An 8957-nucleotide genomic window follows, 5' to 3' on the forward strand; every position below is an offset into this window, starting at 1 on the left:
ACTGTTTTATTTCTGCATTTCAATATTTCAATTCAATCTTGGAGCTATCATAGTACTTGAATCAACATGTGAGAAAACTAATTCAAAACTCACTTGTATGTTTTGCATATTTTTTCTTGTTTTCTTTTGTGGAATTTTTTTCTTTTCCAGAAAGACTTGGCACATCTTAAGCACGGTGTTACAAAGGAATAAATAATAGTTTTCTAGATCAGATTTTTCTGCTGCACCCATCTGTGCTTTAGAGCCAAACAGAAGAGCAATTCAGTGTTTTTGTCTGAAAGTACTAAATTCCTTAATGGAACCATATTGCATTGGATCTTGGAAGCTAAGTAGAGTCAGCTCTGGTTAGTACTTGAATGGGAGACTGCTGGTGAATACTAGATGCTGTGATATATAGGAGATATGGGCAGAACCACCTCTGAGTATTACATATTCATTAGCATTGAGGAAAATGTCCGTGTTCATCTTTTCAGTGCATTGCAATTGCAAATACTAGGAAGTGTAACCTCTGTTGCCATTGTACAAAGACAGAAACAGATCTGAAGTCTTGCTATATTACTCAGCCTTGAGTTTGGCCAAGTGATAACTCAGATATCACTGAGATGCTGAATCTATTCCAAGTTTGAGTTTGAATTTCAAAAGAAGTTTACAAGGTGATGAACCTCACTGAAGTGAGGTAGAAGATTCAGCACCTTGGATCACACCATGAAAGTGTGGGCTGAAATATTGCCTCACTATCGTGGAAGCCACCAGTGGCATGGCCAATGTGCAGGAAGCGTGACAAAGGTGGAGAGTGCCAAGAATGATGCAAGATCTTGCTGTTCTTCCCAAGCACTTCACACTGTGCTATGGTTTGCTGATGTGTCCATCTCAAAACTACATTGGGCTCGTAGCTCATACCATATTTATTAAATAATTTCTAGGAATTTTGTTGAAGGTAGCACAGCACATTCACATACATGCATACATGTGCAATTTGGATTGTACTACAATTGATCCTCTGCATATTTCTGAACATTACCCAATATTAAGTCTTCCCTGAATATAGAGATAAACTCAACTAGCACACAGTAATGAAACTCAACATTACGTTTCTGTAATCCGCTCACTTTCTATATGCTGGCCAGTTTGATAGTAGGTTTTTTTTAATGTACATACACAGGGAAGCATTCTAAATATAGTCACCCATCTACTGCTCAAACTCTCATTTTGTTGACTTATTTAATATACAAATAGACCTTCACAAAATGCATGGAGTTCTATTGATCCTTAGAGCTGACAGGAATATATTTACCATCTTTACCATTTACCATATATAATTCTCATTAAAGATATAACAATGCTTATTTTCATTAGAATAAATTGCAGATAAAATCCCTCAATAATGTAAGAGCTATAAAAATAAATCAGTTGGCGAACTCCTTCATATAAGTTAATGTTCTTCCATTGTAAGAGATTTCACTGCCCGTGAGTTGCAATGTTGTTGTTTTTGGTCAGAAATGGCTGCCCACACTCCAAACATTTCTCAGTGAAAGGAACGACTATTTATTGGTGAAAAGTCTTTTACATTGATTTTAGTAAAGGTAAAGGTTTTCCCCTGACATTATGTCTAGTCGTGTCTGACTCATCTCCATTTCTAAACCAAAGAGCCAGCATGGAGTGCAGTTACCTTCCCTTCTGAGTGGTACCTATTGATCTACTCACATTTGCATGTTTTCAAACTGCTAGGTTGACAGAAGCTGGGGCTAACAGCGGGGGCTCATCCCGCTCCCCGGATTCAAACTGCCAACCTTTTGATCAGCAAGTTCAGCAGCTCAGCAGTTTAACCCGTCTACATTGATTTTAGACAATTATATACCATACATGACTGTTGAAATTAAACTTTCTATTATTCTTTTTGTTTTTTCACTTCTTTAGGAATGTATATGCTTCCTTTCACTGCAAAATCACTCAAAATGGGTAGCAATATCATAAAAACATTAAAGCCCAGTACTTAAGACTTCAACATAGAACACCAGATGAATGAAAGCTACAATTATAATGCATAGTGGAAAACAAATGTATATTTAATAGCTCATACACCTTTGTTGTGTATGATTCTTTATCTAAATAGATCACCCAGCATGACTTCTTTTTATTGTTCTTGTATGTCTGTCAACTCAACAGCCTTGCAGCCACCTACTCCTACACCAGTTTGAGTTCTGGTCTCTGTTTGTTGTATGTCATGTTCCCTCCCTGCTTCAAAATACTATGGTATCACTATTTGCAGAATCAGCTACTGCAATTTGAAAACAGAGGTGAGGATTAGCTCTCTGCAGCCTCACATTAACTCTTTGCTTGTATAACAAATCTGACTTTAAAGGGAGATAAATGGGTTTTGCCTTGGGATTACCTGATGAGGTTAGAAAATAAGTTTATCAACCCTTTCACCATTGCATTGAAATGCAAGAAAGAAGGCATAGTCCTGCATCTCGTTGTTAATCTCAAGGAAAGTAGGACTCACTATTAAACAATAGATTCTTTTGTATTTTAGATGAGACCAAGCAGTCCTTTTCAGATCATATTTAGCAAACCCTTTCCCACTGTTGGAGCCTCCGGTGGCTCAGTGTGTTAAAGCACTGAGCTGCTGAACTTGCAGACCAAAAGGTCCCAGGTTCAAACCTGGGGAGCGGAGTGAGTGCCCGCTGTTAGCTCCAGCTTCTGCCAACCTAGCAGTTCGAAAACATGCAAATGTGAGTAGATCAATAGGTACTGCTCCGGCAGGAAGGTAACGGCGTTCCATGCAGTCATGCCGACCACATGACCTTGGAGGTGTCTACGGACAACGCTGGTTCTTCGGCTTAGAAATGAAGATGAGCACCAACCCCCAGAGTCGGACATGACTAGACTTAACATCAGGGGAAACCTTTACCTCCCCCCCCCCCCCCCCACACACACACACTGTTAGAGTTATATCACTGGGACATAGTTTAGAAGATTCTTCCTTTCTGTGGATCCTCTACTTTTTGTCTCCTTTGTATATTGAATTACCATCTATTGTTTGTTTTTTTTTGAAAAAAAAAAAGTTACATCTAGGTTTTATAACCTTAGTATAAATGTCTCCTTGGAAGTTTTAAACAAAATGAGACTGTTAGATGCATTTAACAAAAGTGACCACTTTGTGTGAGAAAGTTGGAACTTTTCATTTGAAACCAGTGATTGGCCTAGCAATAAAACAGGAAAATTTCATTCAAAGCACCCTCGACAGGTTGTCATCCAGCCTCTGCTTAAAAGCCTCCAATGAAGGAGCCTCCACCACTGTCCGGGGAGAGAGTTCCACTGCCGAACAGCCCTCACAGTGAGGAAGTTCTTCCTGATGTTCAGGTGGAATCTTCTTTCCTGTAGTTTGAAGCCATTGTTCCGTGTCCTAGTCTGCAGGGCAGCAGAAAACAAGCTTGCTCCCTCCTCCCTATAACTTCCCCTCACATATTTGTACATGGCTATCATGTCTCCTCTCAGCCTTCTCTTCTGCAGGCTAAACATACCCGGTTCTTTAAGCCGCTCCTAGAATATATAAGTAAGACTTCTTATCTACCATTTGTCTACCTGCCTACCTACCTATCCGTTTCCTTCATAATGATAGACACATTTTATTAAATAAAATGTTTTTTGGATTGCAAAAGTCACAGTATGAACCAGTGTGGTTTGAATGACTTTGAAGATTAAGGGTTGAATCCCTGCTTAGTTGTGAAAACCCATTGGGTGACTTTGAGCAAGTCACATTCTTTATGCATCACAAGGGGGAGGGGGGAGAGAAGGCAAATCCTTAAATGAATTGTGCCAAGAAAACCCCACGATATGTTCGCCTTAGCTGCACTACAACCACAATGGTAATTAATCTGGGCATTTATAGCTCTGTAAGAGAATATCTGGTATGCTGGTATTATGAAAATTGCCAAAACAAGGTTCAAACTGCTTAGCACAATCACATACCAATTGGATAAAGGAATTAAAAACAACCACTACCACACCAAGTATATTCTTCCGTGTTTCAAACAGCAGTCAAAGTCATTGGCGTGTTGTCGGTTTAAAAGGGAGACAGCTGCTCTCCAAAGAACCTCCAAACAGAATATCTAACAAGGCTAACAATGAAGTGCCTGCTTTGTGGTCCAACAGGCTCCATCAAATGTGACAGCAGAGCTTCTCCTCTTCTCGAGCAACAGATTGCAAGGCATCCGGCACGTTACTCTTATGTGGCAAAATGTGTTGCACAGTGTAAAGCTGGGTGATGTGCTACAATATGGGGAAACAGATTGCATAGCATTAGCCCCGCTGACAATGGAGCATTCATTATGTGGGACAACAGGGTCACGGAAGAATTTGTAGGCACTCCATTGGCCGAGCCCCTGTTAGCATATGCATATCGGAGCGACATATGGCAGCTGGTAACTTTTCTGTCACAGATGTGAAAGCTTTTGTTTTGATAGAGTGTTTCATGATGATCCAGTACATCTTTTCTCTCCTGTTTCACGGATGAGCGAAATGAATAAGATTAAAGTTCATGATCTGTATGCTGGTTTGGATTGCAAAACTCTCTTTGTTTCATTTCATAATGCAACTTATCTCTTGACTATGAAAATTTTACGTATTAGACAAATCTTAATAGAAAAATAAATTGAATTCCCCCCTCCTCTCCATGGGGAGGCAAAAGCTTCAGCTTCTTTTTGAAAAGAATGTATGGATTTAATTTCTTCTCAGTACTAGCTAGGCTGGTTATGTGTTCCTAATTTTTTTTTGTTATTTAGAATACTTACTGCACTGAGGAGTATAATTTCTTTTACACATTGATTGTTTTCTTTATAGCTCTTTTATGAAAACAGATTTTACATCAGACGGCTAACCAATGTCTCCTTCTGGTGACAATATCTTGAAAAGGCTTACTTACATATCATGATGTCATGATCCTACCCACATTTATCCATACATTTGTCCCACTAAGCCAGTCTGGCTGATGTACTAATAGAACACCATGCTGCTTTTAGCTACCTAAAAATAACCAGTTATCTAAATTACTTGCTCCGAAAAGCAGATAGGTTAAATATAATGTTAAATGAATGAACTTTGTTACTCTTTTAAAACAACAAATTCACTCATTGTATCAGTTTCTATCTGTAGTGAAGAACAAAGTTAACTTATTTGATGGACAGTTGTGCTTCTTACTTTAACTTAAACTAACCTTCAGCAGAATGTTTATTATTTCCATTTAAATAACCACAATGCCTTTACCAGCATACAAAAGCCAGCAACCATTCTCTTTCGTTGCAGACGAAGGCTGAGGTCATAAACATCCTTGGTGCACCTGCCCATATATTAGTCTATTCTGGAGAGGCCATCTGTAACCACGGAGGGATAATTCCTTGCTCCAGGCTTCCTTCTCTCCCGGGAATGCTCACAAAAGTGTATTCTAGTGCCTATTGTTAACGACAGGTTATATTGTAATTGATATTGTAAATGTGTGGGGCTCTTTTCATTTAATTGCAGCAATGTACAAAACAGCAGTGCCTCTGGATCACAAATGTGAGCTTTGGCTCGTGGCTAAATGCGGTTTCAGAATAAGCTGACTTTCTACAAGGGAGGAAATTGTTTTTGTTACACCACCCTTCTGCAATTGATCTTTTGGAACATCAACCGTTTTGGAATTCAGTCGTGTGCTCATCTGCTTGTGCTGCCACTCACACAAAAAATGAAAGACCCAAGCTACAAATCAGAAAGTCCAACTTTGAATTGTTTTGCCATTATTTCATTCATTGGTGTTAGACAAAGCACACACACTCAGAGCAGTTTTAGATTAAGCTTTTATCGCATGAATGCCTAGCCTCAATTGCTTAATTTTGTCTTCAAATCACAACTGTCCTAAGCTTCCTTGCAGTGAAAAAACAGGTGTAGATGTGTGTGTAAAAGCCAACACACAATGGCTTTGTATCACTACTGATCCTGTATCCAGATATAATCTCAGTTTCTCTATCTGCAATTTTTCCACCTATAGCTAGCTGAATAAATATTTTCCATTCTTCTTAGGGCAACATACACATAAACCTGGTTTAAAATAATTTAAAAGACTTTAAAATTTAAACACTTGGGAATAATTTAAACAGTTTAAGAGTATATGAAACAATTTAACAAAACACAGTGCGATTACAACAGTTTGAAACAGTTTAAAAATTGGACATTGCTGCATCTTTTCCCATCCCCACCATATGAGCTGCCCCATATGCCTTCCCTTTCACCAGCAACTACCAGCAAAATGACATGGCCCCGGCAGGCCTGTACCCGGCGGTGGGGAGGAGTTAGGGTTTAGGGATGAAGGTGGTCATCAGAAGCTTGGTGCATTGGTTGCTAAACCATTTATGCAATGGAAAATGCAATAGAAGTCTTCAATGGACACCAAAAAACAGAGTACCATCAGAACAACTTGTACCTGACTGAACACCTCTTGTTATTCATAGTGGAAAACATCCTGATGTAACCTGTCATCATGATAAAGGAAAGCAGAAGAAAGCAGAAAGAAACTTCTGCCAATTGTGGAAACTATTGTCCTTTGTGGCAGATAAGAACTGGCTTTAATATGGAGCAATGATTCAGGACCTATTACCTGTGAAGAATCTTTGCACAATGATGGTAATTTCAGGGCCTTGTTGAGATCTCATGCAAAATCAGGAGAGTCTGACCTGAAAAGTCATCTCGAAACTGCAGCTATGAATGACCAATATACTAGTCCTCAAATACAGAAGGAACTAATAGACATTTGTAGTGACATAATAGTACCTGCGTTTCTTTCCCTCCCCAACCGCCATGGTCAATGATCAGATACTCTGTAAGAGGATGTCCAGCAACATCTGGAAGTCTGTATTTGGACATCATTGGATAGGCTCATCAGTTGCATCTGGTGGAATTTAAAATGTGAATGGCTGAGGTAAGATTTTACCTTTTAGGATCTGCTAACTCAAAGTCAATGTTTGATATTACTCTAAAATATCAATTAATGAATTAAAGTTATAGGAAAGACAGAAAATCAAAAGCTTCTTCTTTGTGAAGGAAACAGCTCTTGCAGACACTAGCCTACATGCCATTATTAAAACTGACGAGTTACTAAATTCATTGATTAATCACTTTACAGGTCTATTCAAGCTGAAATTAACCAATAGGGTAGCAACTACTTATCCAAGAGTTTTCCTAATGAACATTTTACACATTCATGATGATCGTATGAATACCACATCTACCACAGCACAAATCACTATCACATAGGGAAACACCACTGCCAGAGCAGCCAAATCTCTGATCCATTTCCCTGAAGAATAATACCTTCAGCTGTGAATTATCAAATCTGTTGGTTGTTGTCAGTGCATCTGCAGTTCCTCCTTTCTCATACAAGCTCTGGCCCTATGGTTTGTGGACCCTTTAAGCATGCTCAGAGGGCTGTCGAGAGGAGGAAAAGAACATCGCATTCCTCTGGTGGATGACTGTAGGTGTAATGGTGGATTTAAGACAGTGTTAGTTGTGCCAACAAGGAAAGTAGTGTGTCTTAACCTGCCTGAGATATTTTCATATTCTGAACATCCTTCCATAATGGAATGCTAGATAGAAAGACTTGGAGCTTCAATACTTTAAATCCATGGGGTTTAAGCATCCTATATGGCCCCTTCTACCTCTACCACAAATGTTGACTGTTGGATGCTTCCTATTTCTAAAAACACTTTTGAAATAGTTAAATGGATGCTTGAAGAACACGTTTCCTCTCTGCCCAGGATCTTGGTGGAGGTGGGAGAACTGCCTCCAGGGTCCACAGGAGGAGAACATACAAGTTTCAAATTTTAAAATGTTGTCCACCACTGCCTTAAACTGTTTCTTAAACTGTGGCCATGGTATTGTCAATTTCCCTGCAGTGCTGAAGAGGGGTGTGTGTGTGTGTGTAATTCACACATACATAAACATACAGTAGAGTTAAAGTGCAAAGCTCTTGGTGATTAATGTCCTTACTCCCTGAAAAATAGTTATATATAAAGATACAATCTTATTATACCCTGTAATAAAAAGCTAGTCCTAAAAGGCAATATGTCATATTATGATCTGATGTTATTGTCCCCATAGACATTTAATGAGTTTGGATGGAACACTGCATCTGCTAAAATAAGGAGTCAGCTATGGATGACCTGCTGCTTAGGAAGGAATGAAGAAACTACATGTCAATGGGGCCATCTAGGGGTTGTCACTGGCACTGAAGAGCAGGCACAAGCCTCTTCAGTTTTTGAACCATGCAAAATCTGAAAATCTCTGAAGATCAAAACTTCCAAAACATTGCCAAGAAAGTAATGCTAGCACCCAGGGAATATTGATGCCACAAGAGGACAGTATTTCATTCTTCTTTTGCTGCACCAATGGGCTGTATTTAAAAGAACTGTAATCTAACATTGATGTCAATGAAGATATCTAAAAGATTCAAGGAAGTAACTTGCCAAAGTCTTGGGTTTATTACAGATAATGGTAATATTCACCCAATGCAATAAGGTGGTATTTTAAACCTTTATATTCCCTATGAATTTTGGATGGGAAAAGGCTAGATTAATATATTTTTTTTAAATTTTATTTTTAGGCTAGATTAATAATATTCCCTAGGTACCATCTTCTCAATGTTCACTTATGAGTCAGTGTCACAGACCACAATGAAAGTTACAACTGAAGAAATATACGATGGTTTAAACCTGTTAGTAGCACACACTGGTAGGAGCCCCCAGATGGCGTAGTGGACTAAGTGACTTGAAGGTTGGGTTGCTGACCTGAAAGCTGTCAGGTTCGAATCCCACCCGGGGAGAGTGCAGATGAGCTCCCTCTATCAGCTCCAGCTCCATGCGGGGACATGAGAAAAGCCTCCCACAAAGATGGTAAAACATCAAAAACATCCAGGCGTCCCCTGGGCA

Source organism: Anolis carolinensis, chromosome 1 (genome assembly GCF_035594765.1).
Source record: "Anolis carolinensis isolate JA03-04 chromosome 1, rAnoCar3.1.pri, whole genome shotgun sequence".
Lineage (NCBI taxonomy): Eukaryota > Metazoa > Chordata > Lepidosauria > Squamata > Dactyloidae > Anolis > Anolis carolinensis.